The 21,355-nt window shown below is 42.2% G+C and overlaps 1 long non-coding RNA gene across 1 annotated transcript in view; it reads right to left on the reverse strand.

The window, feature by feature from the left end:
• Nucleotides 1-21,355, reverse strand: part of LOC137787207 (uncharacterized) — a 23,269-nt gene continuing 1,914 nt past the window's right edge. The window contains exons 3-4 of the long non-coding RNA XR_011077618.1: nucleotides 933-1,008; nucleotides 1-485 (exon numbers count right to left, since the gene is read on the reverse strand). This is a non-coding gene — a long non-coding RNA (uncharacterized lncRNA). The remainder of the gene's footprint in view (nucleotides 486-932; nucleotides 1,009-21,355) is intronic.

The raw sequence follows: 21,355 nt of genomic DNA on the forward strand, positions 1-21,355 counted from the left end.
AGCTCTCAGCAATGTCTTTAGTGGGAGAATAACCAAAAGCAACGATGGCCCGAACCACAGAAATTAGACCAGAGTAGAAATATACAGGTTTTGATTGTGTAGCACTTTGTCACTTTTGTTTTGAAAAGTTGTACATGAATAATGATGGTCTTTCTTATAGTATAGTAATTACCAAAACCATTTCAACAAGGCACATGTATACTTTTTTTAAAAATGAATACTGAATAAAATAAAATGGAGCTTTTCTGTAAACATGCAACTATAAATCTTTCAACCTGAGCTGTGCATTTTCAAACTGCCAAAATCGTATCCTCATGTACAGAACATTTCATGTGTCATCACCGTTGAAGCGTCCTGGAACAGTTCATGCCGGTGAGGCCTGAAGGAGACTGGGAAGTGAGGGGTTTGAAGGACGAGCTGTATATGCGATGGAGAAAAGACCCAGAGTCTCCTCAGGCCAACCACAATCACAACCACAGTCGGCTCTGTTGTCAAAGAACATAAAGACGGGTCAAAGGTCAAATGTGGACACATTATGAGAGCAACCCCGAGATCTCCTAAATCAATAAGCCACTCTCCTATCGCATACTTTGATGTTTATCTTACAAACTCAGCATGGAAACCAATAACATGCAGCTCTGCATAATTGCATGAGAAAACTCAGGGAAATTCTGCTGATGGCAGATTAATGAGAATGGGGGAGGGGGGTGCTTTGGAGGTGATAGGGGAGGGGGAGGCAGACAAATTGTCCGGCAATTATAGTAATCATCATTAGAGATTTTTGTCTTTCATCTGACTAAGAATGACAAAACCGTGTTATTACACAGACTGGGACCAGGTGAAATGGACATGTTTGTAAACGCACCAGGCGAAAAGTAAAGAGAGACATATTCAAAGACAAGACAACCCAAGAGACAGCTCGACATGATCACCTGATCGACATCTAAAATCATCCCTTTGTGGGTCTTGTGAGTGGACATCATGGCAGGCACAGCGATGAGTCACTGCCTGCAATCACAGACGGAGAAAGAGTAAGTGAAGAGAGAGCTGCAGAGGGAAGCTTGAGGTTTCCACCTTTGTAATTTCATGCAAATGATGGTGCATTAGACAAGCTGCATGCGAGATGCACACTAGAAATACCTTTTTTTTTTCAAGACTTCCTCATTTACATTTATTGAATGCACAAAGTAGATAGTCCAAAGGAAATACTTGTTCAGTTTCGAGATTTGTAGTTGTGAAATATCAGAGAGAAGTAGAATAGTATATGTATTTGAGTGTTACATGTATGATTTCATTTGCCGGCAGAGTATTGAGGGGTTGGAAGAGGTCGCTGAAATTAGAGGGAAAAGCTCAAAAGCGTATCGTACATTATTTAGGTGAATTTTAGCAACTCACATGAAGGACAAACATATACAGGGTTGACAATTTGCAATTGTTGTTTTTTTGTTGTTGTTGCGGCTCCCTTTCATTATCCAATATAAAACTAAAACATCACACTTTTCCATTTGTTTAAAGTGTGACAAAATATTGCTTGAACATTGTGTGATTCATCCATACTGGATCTCATAACTTAGTAATAATTGATATTCAACCTTCCTCTGCAGCCACAGTACTTCTCTATGATCATTGCTCTGCTGCAGAACCTTTAAGGTCAGCCCATCGTAACTTTCCTGTGGGGCCAACCCTCTTCATCATCCAGGGACTGTAGCATTTATTAATCTGACAAATAAACTGTACACACACTGTACTGCTACGTTCGCAGCTATAAAGTTACTGCTGACTTCATACTCATCTCACACCTGCTACCGCTCTCTCAACTATACACTCGCCAATGTTACGGGTCGCCGGTTTTGCAATGCACAGGCTGGCTGAAGCGATTTCTGTCACAACTCCACAAAAAAACGCATGAATTTCCAAGAAAACAAACGTGTCATCTGTACTGAAATTTGACCCTCATGTTGCCGGTCTTGGCTCGTCACTAAATGACGCGCGGCCCGTTACAGACGCCATTGCCTCCCATAATCTGGTGGAAGTTTGTACACCGGGCCCAAAACCGGAAACCGATCCAACTCTATTCGCTATTATTATATTTATAAGGATGGGTTCAGTTTTCTTTCTGAAATATTGTTTTAAATGATAGTGAGGTGCCCATGTAAACACAGACACAATCGTCATTATTCTTGGAAGTGATATATATTAGCTACATATTAGCTTCAACTAGCAGCAACAATAGCAAATACATTTTTGCACAGAACAACGACTGTAGATTTGTTTCCCTAACACTTACATTGAAATCCTATAATAAGGATCACAGGAGGAACGATTACAGCAAGGAAAAGCTGATTCAACGTTCACCTCACTATGCAGCTACAGTGCTAGCGCACTCCACTGGGAGCCTTTCAGAGCAGCGATTGAAGCACACACAGCCTTTAAAGTTAACAATGTTTTTTTTCTCCAGACAGAGCCCGTATACTAAACGCTGCCTCTCACATTAGTGCCTGCAAGGATCTAATTGGGCCCCATACGTTACATTAAACACACGAAGCAAGAGCTGGCACGCGGCTTAACAAGGTCACGCTCCAACGAATCCCCCCCAACACACTATGCTGCACTCGCCACCAGTGCGCAGCACACACAAGATGTCCAGTAAAAAGTACACTCGCTCACCCACTGAAACAGTAAGGATACACCCGGACTGCAACAGACAGACACATTCACACTGGAGCAAGTTTTTGGTAATCAATATAGTATAATCTTACAGTCAAACATTAACATGATATGGATAATGCAGTTGCGTTGACATTTTCTTCATTAATTGAAGTTGACCTGTTGAGACAAAAGAGCATCGAGACGTTTCAACGGATTTGAATTTCATCAAGTAATCAAATCACTGCTTTTTACTTTGAGAGATTTTTTTTATTTAGGATTGATATTGTAACGCCTGAGATATACTTTGCAGAGAATGTCAAATTATAACAAATTACAGTATGAAACACAACTAATGATTATTGCAAAGCAATACAATTGATTAAATCATGATGCAGTATATAACTTTCATGCATATGTGAACAACCAGAAGCCTGAGAAGAGGAAACGTATCTTATGTTTCTAGCTCTCAAGCTAAGTAGCATTATGCTACAGACACACATGTCATCTCAAAAGAAAGCAAACAATCCACAGATTCCAGAAATGTACATACAATCTTTATGCAACAAAGCAGCAATTACATATCAGCAAACCAAGCCAAGCATCAAACATTTAGTTTCATTTCACCTGTGTTCTGCAGAAAAGCAGGCAAACCTGAAACACTTATATTTTTGCTGTGTGCATCTTCATTTTCTCTTAACCATAACATATATACTGATATGTCCACATCTGAACAAATCTCACAAGTGTTCCATTGATTTTCAAAGCGATTGTAGACACCAAAATATATAATATACAAATAAACATAGTCTTTTTGGTATGGGTATGCAATTTTCGAGTAAGGCCTAATACAAATAGGTTTGTTTTATGCCACATGTGCACGGCACCACACTACTGGCTCACTGTGGCCCAGATGGATCTTTCTAATTACCACAGTTTAACACAGAGTTGAAATACCAGCCGAACCTCGGGAGACAACCGACCGCCGCTGCCAACTGCTCCGGCCCGAGAGCTCCACTGGAGAGAACCTGCAGGTCGCGGTGTAATGTTTCGGCCTCAAGCTGCAGCGGTTTGAATTGCGGTCAAACCACCGGTGACAAGCGTTAACATGCCAACCATATCAGCCGCCGGATCAAACGCACATGTCGAAACTGGACGGCCGGCTGTTGTGACAACCAGCAGATGTATTGTATAGGAAAATGGCAACGGGTACCAATGCAAGACCATGAATTTCAGATGAACTATAAGGCATGATTGTGAGAAAGCTTACCATCCAACAAAACCTGCTTCACATTCACACAAAAACCCACACTCGAGCTTCTCCGAGCAGCCACAGACTTCAGTTGATCATTTAGCAGCTCCACTCGAGCGGTTGAGGGTTTGGAGGTGTTTTCACACTTGAGCTGATTAGCTGGTTCTGAAGTTAGGATCAGTAAAGAGCTTTTTTTTTCGCCTCTTAAAATTGCTACCATACTCAAGAAACATTTTCCAAACCACAGTTATTTTTATGTTTCACTCCTTCTCAATAAAGTCACTTTTTTTTGTCATTTCAACTTGCAAACAAGGAAGAAAACACAGAGGAAACTTCTGAGAGCATCAATTGCATTCATGTTACATTATATTACAAAACACTACAACTGCACATAGTTTTGCACTTTTCCTTCTATGCATGCATCACATATGCATCACATACGTATATTTATCAAACACTCTCAATGCAAGCTACAAATCGCTACACATCACAAACACTTTATGAAACAACAGGAGAGGAGAACGTTCACAAAATGATTCCAGTAGGAATTGATTCTTGCTTTAACACCATGTGCAGCCGGCACCACATTTCCAATTAACTTGGACCTTATGTCTTCGTCTTTTAATCCTGGTCCACTTGTCCTGATTGCATTGGAGCTCAAAATTAACGTTACTTACATGTGGAAATCCTCCTAAAACACTTTTCTGAAGGGCACTTCAAGGACAACTGATGAGGAGCGAACCTACGTTACTCAATAATTCCCTTTGTCCAAAGATTTAGACGCAAATAATTTGGTTACAAACTCACAATTAGACAAAATCAACTTCCCTAATGCATAATGCATCAAAACACTCACTTGATTAGAATTACACTTGAGTAAGACTGGCTCACCATGCATTAAAACAGTCCCTTTTGCATAATTAATAAGGCACTTGCTTATGAGTACCAATTACGAGGGTTACAATGGCAGAGTCCAATTGAACACTGCAGCCATCTGCTCCAGAGCTCAAAAACAGGAGAGGAGCATAAATAAAGCGGGATGCGCCGGCCGCCTGCAGACCCAGACCAGCTGTGTCTTTGTCGATATGCAGCCATGAACAGGATGTTTCCGACTCGGATGCAGAGAGAGGAGGGAAGAGGAGGAAGGGGAGGAAGAATAGGAGGAAAACATATTGGGAAAAGAGAGAGGACAGGAAAAGAGAGAATGAGTTACAGTGAGGGGAAGTTACTGAGAGAGTTTAGCCCACTTGGAACAATTAGTCAGGATTTGAAAATGCCACAACATTGTGGTGAGATTCACATTCGACATTTGCTGCCAAAATCCAATATGTGATTTCTTTGACACTATACTGTTAGAAATTTGCAAAACAAATCAATAACGTAAAATAGACCTATTTGTAAATGTAGCTTGTCAAATTCTTCAACATTCAAATCAATGCAATCCAAGTCAAAACAAGGGAAAGAAGCAAAAACAAACAAAAGCACCCAGAGTGAAAACATGGGGACAAACACACGGTCGAATAACAAACAATCCTCGGAGCCACACAGAGGCCAGGAAAGATAAAACTGCTCTTGATTGGGGGCTGATCACAGACACTATGATGAAGAGATGAGCATTAAAAAAAATTAGAAAAACCACCATGGCGGAAGAAGAAAGGAGGCAAGATATTGGGAGAACAAAAAGCGCAGCGTCCGTTGGGATAGCTCAGTGTTTGTAGTTGGGGTTGGCTGTTGGAATGTGTTTGACAGTAAATCACTTCCTCTGAGGAAAAGTGAAAGCATAAGAGGATTGGAAGAGAGTGGAGGAAGAGAAGGGGTGCAAATCAGAAACATCTTTTGATTACTTCACTCAATAAAAGTGCAAGGTATTCTTTAAAGCGAGCAAAAGCAAAACAGCACTCCGTATATATACAGAAACAGGATAATGTTGCTGCTCTTGCAGATCATGAGGTGGTTTAAATTGGGATAATCAACAGTCATTAGTGTTCAGCAGCAATCGTCTTTGTGAGCACGTCCATCAAGCAGAAGCCCAAGTCATAATACTGCTAATCCATCCAGAGCACTTTGTGTCAAACAGCACGGAGACGCAGAAATTAAACTGGACGCAAAAGTCATAAAATCTATTATTTTGTAGCAAACTTGGACCGACATCAAGCTGAGCTCCACGCTGAGGGCGACCGCAATAAACAAACCTGCAGACAATCACAACCATCCCGAGCAGAAGTCTACCATGTTGCAGCGTCAGGTATTTAGACCCAAAGTGAGCTTATTATAAGGATTACAGAGAGGGAACAATGCTGGGACGAGTGTTCACAAAGACAAACGGCTGCTCAATGCATGCTGCCGGAGGTTTTCTTCTCTTTCTTTCGTCATGTTGAGTCGTGGATGGCCGTCTTGCTCAGTTAAACAGAAACAGAAGACTGTAATGGAAACTGGCAGCTTTTTTCCTAAACAAAGCCTTGAAATGAAAATAGTCTAATGTCTTTTTTTTTTTTGCTTTGTTACTCCACCATTTGCAATCGAATACTGAGAGAAGTGAGAACATGGATGTTCTTCTGTGCATGTGTGTATTAGTTTGGAAGATGACGTTATGAGCATGACTAGTATGAACGTGTGTGTGTGTGTGTGTGTGTGTGTGTGTGGAAGATGTAGTGGACCATTAGGTGCTCTAATGCACGTCCTAAACCTATTGTCTCTGCCTGATCATCGTTCACTCTGATAGCCCTCAACAGCAGAACCCTGTGAGCCTTTAAAAACAGATTAATAAAAATAATTGTCTCCTCCTTCTGGCAGCAGCCTGGAAGGCATTACAACCGGCCAGGAGGCAGGCGGACCTCGGACAATCTCCAGGAGCAGGATTAGCAGCATTAACCAGACCAATTAGAGCCTCTGCTCCTTCACAAAGGCAAGAGAGAAACTCCCTGACATTCATAAACAAATCTCCCCAAGTTGTTAATCTAACTGCTATCCCACCCTTGAGGCCACCCGTGCGGAACGTGCCCTTATCCCTGCTTTTCCATTGGCTCCCCGGCTCCGCACACTGGAGTCAAGGTCATGTTCACCTATTCCAAGTGATGGCAAAACAAACAGGTGAGCGTAAGTGTATTGAGCGAAAGTGGGTGTGAAAATAAACGACAACAACAGACATTACGCGCCCCAGCAGAACAGTGCTTCATCTGTTGCCAAATTGAACTCTCGCAGCCTTGTTTGCTTTATCAGTCGAAGCTTTAAAAAAAAAAAAAAAAAAGCCCTCACAGATGTGACATTGATATATTCTAAGCTCAGGGCTGTTCTCATTTCCATTTTAAATAAAACGTCCGTGTGAGCAACGAGAGGTCGTGTTACGTCGCGTATCAAAGAACAGGGCTAATGCCACATCTCCGAGTGGATTTCTGGCGCCGGAGAAGCAGGAGGTGTGCTGCACTGAGGCTGTGTTGCTGTGGATCACAATCACAGCACCTCTGCACGATCCATCACGGGGCAGGGCTCTGGGGCTGTCAGAGCAGGACGGAGGCCTCTAGCCCAAATAATATCCGATGAGAAAGTGGAGGGAAGGAGACTCACGATGAATCAACCCCCTCCACCTACAGGAGGACAAGAGAGGAGGTGCTGCTGTAAATAAAACCTCACGACATGCCAACATTTTTTACAGCTCGTTTGTCAAATACTGACTCATCGTGCTAATAGAGTGACTGGATTTCAGTGACTGGCTACTAACAACTGTGCCCTGCTCGGTTATAGACTTTGGCTTGTATTTCCACTGCACATTTTCATGTTGAAATGAAAAATAGCGGTTTGCATTTTGAATACCACGTCAGAATTATTCTGAGATGTCTGATGCCAATAAACTTCCAACGGGGCATGTATTTAGAAAAACAATTGGAAGTTGTACGTGTGCTTTTTGAAGCGGGACGTGGTCCTGCAGCGCATTCAGTGCAAGCCCACTGGAGGCTGTGCGAGTATTGAATATTCATTTTCATAATTAAATGGCAGAAGATCTGTCGCCTTGCGTTTGCATCGACGACAACAAGTCTGTCAGCAGCAGGAAGTCAGTCACCGAACAAGAGCTCGTTCTTAATAACACAGCAGTGGTTGCTATTTTACTATTTAATATTAAACAATACAAATATGGAAACACAGTTTACAACCTAAAAAAAAGTGGTACAAAAAATGTAATTCAATACTGAGAGATGTCAAAGCAGGCCGATGCTATTGTTATGATCGTACCTGAAAGTTAAACACAGCTGCCTGACGGGCTGTTTGATAAACTGGGTTCTCACTTGTATATATCACTCAAATAAGAGCTGGAATGTAAATAATGGGTTCACCATAAACACTCCTAAAAATGGGGTAGACACTTGTGAGTCGACATTTGAGGGAAGTGAACACAAAGCTGAGTGGGACAAAATGTATTGACAAACTGTAAATGCAGCAGCTTTGACCTGCGGCCGAGCAGGAAGTGCTCTTCAGAATAACAGACTGAAACAATCAAGAATAGAGAACTAAATAATCAGGATGATGAAGCTTGGGGACACAAACGGGTGCACTTGGGGGGCATGTGATGCATCTTCTTCCAAACCAGAAGAATTATGGTAAGATAAGGTTGTCCCGCAGCGGTAAACCACCGAATGCAGTCAAACCATGACTCGAAAGCCACTTCATATTCTTTAAACATAGCCAGACTGCAGTTGGTTTTTCGCGAGGAGGAATAATCAATCATACTCGTGAGTCACCATCAACATCATAAGCACCTAATGAGTCTCGGGTTGACTAAGTGCCTCGACAACAACTTCAACTCCCATCAGACAGACGTATACGACTTTGTCATTAGTCGCCATGTAAGGCCGGTTCAATCAGCAGAAACACAGGCAGGCGACACACACACACACACACGCGCGCGCGCGCAGACACACACTAACATAAAGGGGGCTTGGCTCTGCTGCTCCTCAAAGTTATCTTCCATCAGTATTAGAAGAATCAACACTGTGGACTAACGTGCTGAAAGAGTGAAGCGTTTCATTTCCTGTCATCTGCTCGGCAGGTAGCTCACTTGTAGTCATCAGGAGGGAATCTCTGCAGGATCTGGATGCAGTTGCCATGCTTGATTTTATCCTTTGAGCCACGTTCATGTCTGACATGCTGTGGAATGCAGAGCAGACCGCCGTTCCCACAATGAGGGGAACGGACCACGGGATAAATGGTGGGAATTACGAATATAAAAAAGCTCATTATATTGGAGGACTTGTTGCTGTATCGATTCCATAACCGCTGGAGCTGCTTGATTGTTCGTGCAACTCAAGGGCAAAGGTTTCGTGCTGAAATACCTTTTCCAAGCAAAAAGATTAAGCCTCAAAGTAGAATTGTATTGCTTGTAATTGTCTCTGGATGCATTATCAACGAGCACAACAATGAATTCATATTTTTAATGTATGCACTCAAGAGTTAAGAGAGCTGTCAGATACACACAGAGTAAAACTGTAAGGATGAAAAGAAGATTTGTTCTTGAGAAAGAAGAAAAAAGGAACAGATATAGCAAGAGTTTGACTTTTTCTTTTCTTTTTCTTTTTTTTTTTACCTGTATCTGAGTTATTCTTATTTTTCTGTGGTCGTATCACAGTGTGCTGGACATATGGAGTGTGGTGCACAAAGTGAAAACACACATGCACACTTAACAAAGCACACACGATGCTGGAGAGAAGCTGAGGATTGCTTGAGAATGTTGTGCTGACTGTAAAATCAGCAACATATTTAAACTGTATGGGGAAACCTTGCATGTCTCAAAAGCTGTTTGAACACAGAACTCATGTGATGTTGTGTCAGGAAAGTGACAACAGCATGCTGATGTATGTTTCCCATGATGGATTAAAGAGGCCAAACATCTGACCGTGGGGAGTCCTGTTTTCTTTGGATCAGATTTATATTTGGATTTCACTTTTTGATTTCCTGCCGCGAGTAATACTAAAAACAAAACAGATTTTTACAGAGGGAATCTATATTGTTAAACCAAAAAGTACTTGAGAAAACTTGGAAGGAATGGATTTTACAGCGCGTCTGTTCTTATGTAAGCATAAAATGTTAACATGTCCAGCCAGCTCGCTCACTACCTGTGAAAGTAACAGTCACGCAGCGCTACAGTGAAACCAAGGAGCTTTTCACGATACCTTTCTGTTGAGTTACAGGTTACATTAAACAGGAAGAAGCCTCGTTCAGGATAGAACATCCACCGTGTGTATATGTGAAAGAGAAACAGCTGTTTGAAAATATAAGCAATCATTGTCCTTATTATATGTATAATACTAGGACTAACTATACTTGACATGGTGCTTTATGTTCTTTTGAGTGGAAATATAGTGTATAGCAGGTCATCACATATTCAGGGTGCTTGGCGCTCTGCTGTTACCAAACCCAGCAGGATGCGTGCTGCCGCTTCATCAGCCGGCGAGGACGTTGAGCTTCAGCATCAGCCTTTAATATTATTTATATTTAGCTATCAAGTGCGCATTTGAAGACCATTTTTTACGGGATTCTTTTTCAATGATTCAGCTGGAAACATTCAAAAGTCAGCTGTAGACCATGTTTCTTGCCAACTAAAATCAGCTAAATTAGCTGCAGCTAATAAAATCAGCTACTGCCACTTGTGTTATGAGCCGTCAAAATTGATTAAAGACATGAGAACCTGCTGCTGTCAACCTTAACTAATATTAAAGAGCTATTGTTTCGAAGAAAACCTCCGACAATTTTGAGTGGTGGATGTTAAACTGTACATTACATACCATAATGTATCTTGCTGGAGTGGACAGCTTGACAGGCGTCGCAACAGTAATTTAGTGGGATGAGGAGTCGCAGACTGAATGACAGGGCCATAATTATGTTACTATTTATGTTAATAATCCAAGTTTATTTTACAGAAAGACTTTTGCTGGTGAATCTTTTTTTGTACAAAATCATGTGTAAAAACATAACTTATCTTACAGTTGGTCATAAGCCAGTATCTCGTTGTGGTCTGGGAAGTCAGACGGGCAGATGGAGGACGTGTCCTCTCCGTCACCTACAACTCCACAGGACTCACTCAGAGCACAGCATGCTGGGACAAAACTAAAGCTCCCCAACTCTTTAAAAAAAAGTCAATACATTGTTTTTCTCTTGCTCTGTGTGTGTGCTTTCTAACTTTATAATTTCCAGTTTCTCTCCCAAGCCTTTCTCTGTTTGTCTGCTTCGCTTGCAGAATAAATAAATATACTTCAGTGCTATCGGTTTTCCATACTGCAGAGCTCCCCCAGTCAACAGAAACATGTCAAACCGCGCAAATAAATAGCTCCCCTGTAACCCAAATAGCGTAATTGCTCAGATCCTGCGGCCCTGCCGCCTCTCTTCCTGAACATAAGAACCTGTCCAGAAGGTTCCTCGGCCCCCACCTGGGCCCGAGAACAGGAGAATGTGTCTGCCCCGAGCACTTTAACACCTCCACCTCCTCCGCCACCCATTTCTGGGGCAAGTCTGGGGGGTCCAGTTCACCCAATCAACCAACCAACTTCATGTTGAGCGCTGTACAGCGTCAGTTCAAATGGAGGCTCCACTGGGAAATAAAGGGTCCCTCTGGCAGCTAAAAAACACAGAGAGGCCGAGTAGCAGAGCAATAAGCGGCATTAAACATTTCACAACCATCAATTTAAACTGTGAAACAAATCCCAGTAAAAAAAAACTGCACTGATGAAAAATATATGTATGATGCAAAAATGATTAAAAACATTAATCAAAAAAACATGAGGAATATGCGGCATGCGGAATAATACACAAGTACAGTAAAAAGAAAACCATTACGACTCACTCAAAACAATTACACCTCATACACTTTCCATCTAAATATCATTTGGGAATACAGAATGTGCAGATTTGCATCATGGGTACATTTACGAGCTTGTCAGATGTAGTGTAAATAGATGTGAGTAAAGGTAGGTGTGGAGGGAGAAGCAGTTAAACGCACGGACCTTTAACCTCCACCTCTTTCTTTAACTCTGGCCTGCGCATGAACCCACAACTCACACCTTCTCTCCCAAGTTGCTGCTTTTACCTCTGGGTATAGCAACAGAGGGATGTTTTCCCTCCTCGGTGATATTCAATAGCGTCTGTGGAGATAAACTGTGGGGCACAGTAGTTGTCCGCACCAGGCTCAGACCTCCTCTATGTGACCCCAGAGGTCACAGTAAAGCAGGTCTGCTCCACTGGCCCTCTATGGGAGCCTGGGATCATTTACCTTTCTGAGGGAAGAGAGTGATGCGTGTGTGCGTGTGTGTGTGTGTGTGTGTGTGTGTGTCTGAGAGAGAGTCAGGATGCTCCTCAGTTCAAGCTAAGGAAATGAAAAGTGTTTTAAAATGTTTTCACAACGTGGGGGGAGTTTAAGGACCTTGCTAATCACAACCACACGTCTCAAAACCTACAGTATTTTTGAAACAACACCTCACGGACAGACGCCTACACATCGGATGACAGCACTACCTGGCCTGTGTGAAACCATAGCAAACCAATGTAAAACTGTCTCATTCACAAATCTGGTTTCAATGATCAAAATTGGCTAACTTGAATGTCCTAGCTGGAGCCAGTGTAATGTAATAGGAACTTCTGTACAGTACACCGACCAGCAGCTGAACATTACTATGTGCATTTCCTCCAACATGACTTAAAGAAACCTCAGAATCACATTTATTTCATCATCTAATCCAGCCGCCTCAAAGCCTCTTATGAATATTTATGCTTTCCAGTGTGTTTGGGTTTGAGTCGTACACCCTTATCACTCGGGGCGAGTCCGAGACGTGTAATTGTTTCCATGCACGTTTGTGGTGTTTACGTTCCAGAGCTTTGCCGGCAAAATACATGTTTTCTAGACATGTAAACACATCAGCTAATGGCCACAAGGATGGTTCAGCAGCAGTATTATTACATGAGGTAGTCGGATAATTCAGTTATTCATCTGAAATGAAAATGTTCAACCCATGCACTTTAGTGGCCAGTTGACGCCATGATGACCTCTTGGTAACATCCTTTTATAGTATACATTTGCTCGGGTTATAGTCTGTGCCGCAGACCGCCCGGAGCACTTCCATGTCCCGCTTCACATCAGCATAAATTTCCTGACTCTCCACAGGCGCGTCACGCTAACGATCCAACATTACATGCGGTTCATGGAAGACGGCTGCCGGTATTTTGTGTTTTATGGTACAGACAATATGAAAGGTGATGCTCCCAGTGAGGAACCTGCAGAGAATTATCAGCAAAATCTGCAGCTCTCCTCGAATTCAGCTCATAGTTAAGCTGTCCGGCCCACAACTTTACTGTTTTGGTTCCATCACTGCTTTCATGCCATCATATTCAGCCGCCGCAGGCAGATGTTTTCAATAAAAAAAGCTTTAAAATTCCACTGTACACTACCTGCTCTGCACCAAACCGTACAGAGGTAATTAAAGATTACCTGGTGAACATATTAGAGCATTTAGCAGCTACATGGCTGAATATTTCACTCAAGAGTTGGAAGCTTGGCAGTCGGTTAATGTTGCTCATGTTTGTGGTAATCTCTGCATTAAAGTCTGTATATGTCAATGATGTGTTCACAACCTGTTTCCGTTGCCCCCAAACAGTTGTCAGGTTTAAGTAAAAGGTACATTGTAAACTTACACACATTTTCACAAAAACAAGCCGCTTAACAGTGCTTAACAATACCTCTGAGTTAGTATCACAATCATAAAGAAGAAATACATTTTCTGCCATCTTTGCAGGATGCAAAACAAGTTTTATTGGCAGGCAGTTGTCCTGCACTATTCACTCTGCACCTCCAACCAGCCCAGTGCCGCCCCCACCTTGCCCCCTTTAGTGGCACACCCTCCTCTAAAAGCTTTTTTAATTATGGCAGCCATTAAAGCAGGTCTGGCTCTAGGCTCTGACTGATGGTAGTGTATGCACCGCTGCTCCTCTGAGCCAGCCACATACTTACATGCACTTATTTGACCACACACATACATGTATGTACAGCACATACAAATGAGCACACGTACAGCACGTACACACACACACACATATATATATATATATATATATATATATATATATATATATATATATATATATATATATATATATATATATATATATATATATATATAACTTTATAACTGCACCCCTGGAGGCAAAATGCTTTTGACCAGACAACCAAACTGGCTCCACTGGCATAAAATCTGTCTTACCATCTTTTTTTTTTTCCAAGTCTGCAAAAGTGACGGTGGCATGCCCTCATCTACTCAAGAGAGAGGGAGAGGACAGCAAGAGAGAAGAGAAAGAGAGAGGGAGGCGAATTAAGAGGAAAGAGAGGGAGGAAGGCAGAAGAGGGAAAAAGGGCACGAGGGAGCAGAGCTATAAAACACTCTTTGCATGTGTCTCCCTCAAGAGAAGGTGTGTGTCTGCTGCTGGATTGTTAAAATAAAGACCTGCGCTGAAAAATAAATGTGCGGCTAAAGATAGTAAGGGCAGCACGGCGGACTGGATGACTCATGCTTTGAAAACAGATAACACTTTCAATTATCGACTCTCTGTCATAAAACAGAAATAAAAATGGTGACATCATGCGCTTGCTGTTGACTAGAACGTAACGGGGTAAGTTATCTCGTGTGCCTCAGAGCCAGGCAGCTAAAATGAAGCTGTGTATGTTTAGGATGTGCACGTGTAAGTGCTCCCAGGCTACTTCTACCTGTGTGAATGTGTCTGTGTTTATGGGATCCCATGGCCGTCTGGTCTACATAAGACACTAATCCAATTGTCACTGTTCTGAGAGACATATTCGACCCCGGGGCTTCACAGGGTCACGCTCGCTTCCTGTTTGAACCAATGGGAAGGCTCCGTCAGCGGTCCGACAGGCTGCTACAGCCCCTCTCAGGTTACACTGCCTGGGTCGGGGAGCAACAGTGCTCCCAGGGGTAGTTTTTGGGAGGCGTCCATATGCGGTGTGTGGAAGTTGGGTGGGGTTCTGCGAAGGGGTCAGTCGGCCACAGAGATGCAACCGTACCCACTTCAAAGGGTCCCTGTCCTTCTTATCCCTGAGGGCGCCCTGCTGTTCTCCCGCTCTGTGGCACCCCCAACGGGCTGTCCCGCCTCACAATGGTGGATGACGCAGGGCCCCGCTCGGTGGCCTTGAAGTCTGACACCTTCCCAGCAGCCCTGCTTCATGACCTTCCCCGTGTGTCTGATGCTCAGAACATCCCAGCTGATGGAGAACTGCACTTTGATAAAACAGTGTAACTCGAGGACGCCACATCAGGAACACAGGACTCCCTCCGACACCCCCAGATAGACCATATGGAAACACCTGCTGTGGATACACCGTCTTTAAAAAGGAAGCTCTTATATTATATGTAGGTTCAGACATATTGCAGGCCTCTCTTGTCAAGCTGGAGGACAAAAGAGAAGACGACACAATGACTCCTACAAAGCCTCACCTGTTCTCTGAGTTATAGCCATGCATGTGAGAGAACCTGGTGACAGGCGCTCTATTAAAAAGGTGTGATGAAAGATTTCCATTATGTGAAGGCTTTTAATGATAACCTTTGATTTTTTTTTTGGTGAGGTTTCACTCTACTTGTCCATCTCTTCTTTGCAATTTGCTTGATTATAGAATGCAATCAGCATAGCCAAAGATTATGAGAGAATAAGAGTATTTTCTAATTAAAATAAAGGACATTTTTAATACCTCCTTGTGTTGGATGAAAAATGAAAAACCACATCATTGCAGATCAGAGTCTTCGTTTTATGAGGTCAAAGTTTGTTTTATTGCCATTTTACTGTGCAGTGACAGCATTGCAAGATAACTGAAGGAAATGTCGACCAGAGTTCCAAGTTAATGGGCCATAACTCAAAGTACTGCTCACAGTCTGCTTTAAACTCACACTTTCCAGGTGATGGATAAGTTAAGGAGGCCAAACCATCAAAAGGCACCTTCATTTGGAAACACTGGAGCATGACCTTGTGATAAGTCTTCTATTTTTCTACATTGCTTCACCAATAGTGATGGCCATCACTCATGCTGATTAAGTAAACCCCAGTGCTAATAGATTGCCTTTGGAAAGGCTTTTGACAAAAATACAAATGTATTCAGGCTTTACACCCTGAGGCACAGCCGTGATACATGGCTCCAGTAACGGTCCAGGAAATGTTTACGAGCAGACCGACGGGCTTGTTTAAGGTCAAAGGTTACGTAAAACCCCAGATTAGTTTAAACTGTGTCGTTCGATTGACACTACGGGAGTTTGAAGAAAACCCATCATGCCTCACAGTGGGAAACCCCTGAGATATTTGTTTTTACTATGAGAGGGACGTTAAATAATACAGGCAGTGGGGGGAGGTGCAAAGCTAAAATTCACTGGTGTTAAGACTGAGTCACTCTCCCCCCCCATGTCGTCAAAACCCAAACAAACAGCAACACTGAGTCACTAACACCTTCAGACACGCCGGGACCCGAACTTGAGCTGTGACTGGTCAGCAGGCAGAGACTCATTGATCAGAAGCATACGAGCAGACAACTTGTTCTGCCTGAAACGGTAAAAATAGTTCACAGATTATTATAGAAACGACGTGGCTTTACTGTCTCCTTTATTCAAAAATAATTTCCTGTCATTTGTATTTTCTTTCACTATAAAAGAGTTGCCACTGTGCAGTTGGAAGTTGCCTCGCGGTTGCAGTAGTGCTTTCTTTGTTTTAGTCTTGATGGCAAAGAATTTGACATTTTTCGATGAGTTTTATTAGCCTAAAAGGTTTCAGGAATTTTCTCAGCCCACAGAAAAACTCTTGCCACTTACTTTTCTTTCACTCTCCTCTTTCAGAGAAACCGACAACTATAATTTATCCACGCTTTCTGAAAACATTGCTGACAAGTGGAAACCAGACTAAAAGTCTATTGCAGTGCATCCAGATCGAGGAAGATGTGGCGCTCATGACACATCAGAAAGATTGCAATATACTCTATGATAACTTCAGCCTGATGGAAGGCCATGCTGGTATCGAAATATGTAGCGTGGCCACATTCAGGTATCTCCCGCTTGAGCTTTGTCAAAGGTTCATCCTGCTTTAATCATCTTTGGCAAAGTTTCTTACTTTTACAAGTTTGGACCCGATCTGAACGATGATCTTTGTGCATTCCTGAAGCCAACTGGCCTTTGATCCACCTCCCCAACACCATCACGTCCAGGTGGTTATGGCATATTTAACTGAAAGTGCCCATCTGCTGGCTTTATTTTACCTCCACCAGCATCCTGGGTGCTTGACTGTCAGTGGGGGAGCTTAGATGCTTCGTCAGTGAAAGCAGGTTCTCAACAATTTTCGCTTTTTATTGCCACAAAATGAGAGTCTGGCTTCAGGAGTTATGTGCATGCACGTGCTTTAGCGAGCTGAAGTCTGTATTTATGCCTCACTGTGTACCGAAAGCAATGAAACATAGGCTGCACACAGAACACTATGCAGCCATGCACAGTTGCATAAATCACTTTTATTATACAGCCAGAGGCCACAAAAATATTTTAAATGCGTTATGGGACACAAAACGATACGTTGGGCTCACAACATCAATACCATCATTAATGCCTGGTGCTATCAAAATGTGAAGAGTTGTAGCTAGCAGATAGCAACCATTTCTATACACTGACAATGATGCACACTTATGAACTATATATTTAGTGTCATGCCAAACATAAAGTCCATCACACGTGGGGTAACAAGACACCACTATTTTCCAGACTTGTATCATCCAGTAAGACATATACAAAGCAACAAAACAAGCAAAAATAAATGCCGCGATGACATTATAGAGTAGTTATTTATTTCCAATAACATATTTGAAACTATGTGAATAACATTAGCTCCACGATGTGAATGCCGAACAGCTGACGCTACATGAATATGAATCATTACAAATATGAAGTGCTTTAAAAAAAATAGCAGATATAAACAGTGAGACAAAATAAAACATTTTTATGAATCGATGATGGCATCTTAGTCCTTTGAATCAAATCGTGAGGTGCCGAGAGATTCTCATCCAGTGACAGCCGGGTAATCCTGTCCTATTTCTTTTCTTCAGAGGACGCTTTATGAAGACGCTTTACATCTGTAAGTATTTCTCTGCTGCTACTCTCAATATATCATCTGACTATTCTTCAAATTGGTCTGCCCCCATTGAATTATAGCCAAACTCTAAACTGAAATTTGACAGCTCTCAGCTGTGTTTAAAGGCTCAGCTACACGCCTGCTAAGCAGATGCTGTTCCTACAAGTGGCATATTTACATTAATGAGAACAACTATGGGATATTATAATGCTGGTGTGAAACATGTAGCAATTTGCTAGAAGTGTCCCTTCATATACTGAAGTGTTGACTTGAGTGAAGGGGAAAGTCTCCATTTGTGTGGTGACCATGCATATTTATACCAAATTTGATAGCGACCCATTTGTTGTATGGACCAAAGTGGACCAACAGACCACGAGCGTGGCTGTAACGATTTGGAGAAGCATTTCAACAGAACCTGCCTCTTTGTCTGAGTCTCCTTGTCGAGGTCTGGAAGTAATCCACTCCTCTTCAATAAGGAAAGAAAGAGGGGGGAATTATAAAGCTGACAAGTCCCAAATGTGTATCCCTTCCCTCCTGCAACTCAATTAACTCGTTGTGGTACGTTTAAAGTTAACATTAGATCCCAAGGCAAAGCTAGAAGAAGAATACTCAACTTCTGAAAATGTTTTCTAATGAGAGCGAGGGAGAGGAAATATACACAGGCATTTGAATTCAGAAGCTATAGTCAAAACTTAATGATTTAACAGTCGATAAGAGAATATTGCTGATTACGGGAAAGCCAAACAAATGGAAAACTGAAGAGTTTTTTTTTGTCTTCTCAAGGAACAAGGAGGAAATGAAACATAGAGAAAATGAGGATCTGTGCAGGATTAATAGCTCCTGAGTGTGTGGACCTCCCCAGACCTGGAGATTTGATTCTCCTCCATTCATCCAGACCTCTTTTCATCCCTCAATCCACATTTAAACCTCCCTTCATCCCTGAGCCCTCCATATTTCTAATGACAACGTCTGTCATCAGTCCTACTTCCCTCCTGACCCGCTCTCGTATTGTGCCCCGTCCTCTTTTCATGAAACACATTGATGAGCAGAGGACACAGTGATTGACTGCTCTGTCACAGGGCAGCTCATGGAGATTCAATCAGTCCATTGTAAGCTTGAAGTGCCTCATATATTTATATCCGGAGATTAAAGATGAAGACAGAGTGGTGGAAAAGGCTGGGACATAGAAAGAGAAAGTAACTTGTGTTCATCTGACATGTCTTTACAGTGAATTCACTCTCTCATGCTACAACTGTGGCATACAGATGGGGCAGGATTGAGTCACACTGAAACAAGATAGATATGTTCCAGACTTAAAGCTTGATACGATCTATATATCCTAAACCCGGAGCCGCCAGAAAGATTTCTTTCCTTTCAGCCAATGTGCTTCTCACAATAAAGCAAACAGTTGCAGCAAGAAAACACGCACACAACACCTTGTTGTTGTTGTCAGACATCAGTCTCCCATGTTTGAAGAATGGTTATTGATATCCATGCAAGAGGAGTCCACAGAGCCAAAGGGGTTCATGAACTGGTTTCCTTTGATTAGAGCACCCCCTAGTGGCTGCAGGGACGCAAACGTATTCCTCACTCTTCAATCACATCTGGATAAATGCAATGATTCAAACTACAAACACATCTGTACCACATATGAATACGCACCGTTAGAGCAATCTGCAACTACAAATATAATCCGCAGCATGAGAAAAATGTAAACACAAATAAAAATAAGAACGTGTGAGTGCCATTGACTGGAGTGATTTGTTCGGGATATTTAAAGGGAACTTTACCAAAATGACAATGAATGCAACCCATCTTGTTTATATGTAAAACAATTTAAAATGAATATTTTTTGTTTTTCTTTACTGGAGTTTTTACAAGAGAAATAGGCTCAGTTCAAATGTTTCACGAAGCCCTAAATCCTCCAAATCTTCAGCAAAGTGGGATAACCCTGACTTTAGCCCAGGGCTATATGGCCCGGATCTGGAGCAGAGCCAGCCTCCAGATTGCAGACTCATCCCTGACAAATCAACTAAACACAGGGCTAAAAATTGCCTGTAAGACAGGATTTGAGTGAACAATGGAATTTGCATCACTTGTATTTCTTGTCCAATCAGTAAAGAGTAGTAACATTCTAGCTAAAGTATCTCCGGGTCAACTCTCAGCCCAGTAATGATAGCCCTGGGCTAAGAGTATCCAATGGTAGAAGCAAGTTCAATGAAAGGGAGAGTATGTTGGTCTGTTCCTGTTTGTGAGACAAACTATCAGTCACTGTTGGACCAAATAAGTCCAACATTTTATACTGAATAGAAAAAAGTCCTCTTTTCTCCTTCCATGTTTGAAATTGTTTCTTTCTTACGTCATAGTACAACGTGGAGTGGACTTAATGAAAGTGTGTCAGTACATAAGTTGGAGTGCTTAAACTGTTAAATTGGTTTTGTGTGGATAAGAGTAACAATAATATGCTGCTGTTGCATTTAAAATGGCAACATGCAATGCTGTGAGCACCACAAAATCAATTAAATCCACTTCCTTTGTTAAGAAGAAGAAGAGCAAAAATCTCTTCGATAGATATCTTAAAACGTGGACAAATAACACAAACTAATTGCACGCTTAAATACCACTTGGGGTATTCAATGTTTAGGTGAAAATGACCCTTTGAAGAACCTCCATCACCCATCAAGACCACCACTTCTGAAGCTGAGCCTCCAGTGTGGGTCTGCAGAGCAGACTCAGAACACAAGAGGGCAGCCAATACTCATCTATGAACCCTGCAGTCCAGGTCTCTGACATCTCACCAGGCTGTCTGTTGCCTGCAGCTCCCCATTCAGACTGAATTACACGGTGGAATAGGATTACGTGTTGAGCAATGCAATGATTGAGCACAATTGTTGGGAGTTTGGCAGGAAAGCGGAATAAAAAAGAAAACACAAACATGCATTCCTATTGGTCATGCTGATGAGTCTTCTGCAAAACAGCATTAAAAGATAAGTCGATCCATGGGAGTCAAATGATGGGTATCTTAGCACACAGGTTTTTTTTTTCTTTTTTCAAGTGAGTAAAAAATAGCAGCCGCGTGTCTGGCTCCTCCCAAGAGAATATACAGACTGAGTTATGGCCCTATAATTATGTGCAGGAGTGACAGTGTGTGTATGAATGAACGTGCTCCGTTTTAAAAGGCGTTTTATTGTAGTTGCTGTTTCTTCAGATTGTTGGCCGGGGAGCAGATCTCCCCTTTATAGGTTTGCTGTTTTCCCTCTCAGAGAGCTCCCTGACACCCTGGGTAACTGAAGAGGCTGGCTCGCATTATACAGAGACACG

The sequence above is a fragment of the Clinocottus analis genome, unplaced genomic scaffold (genome assembly GCF_023055335.1).
Source record: "Clinocottus analis isolate CAN_PGR_092001 unplaced genomic scaffold, fCliAna1.0.p SCAF_16, whole genome shotgun sequence".
NCBI lineage: Eukaryota > Metazoa > Chordata > Actinopteri > Perciformes > Cottidae > Clinocottus > Clinocottus analis.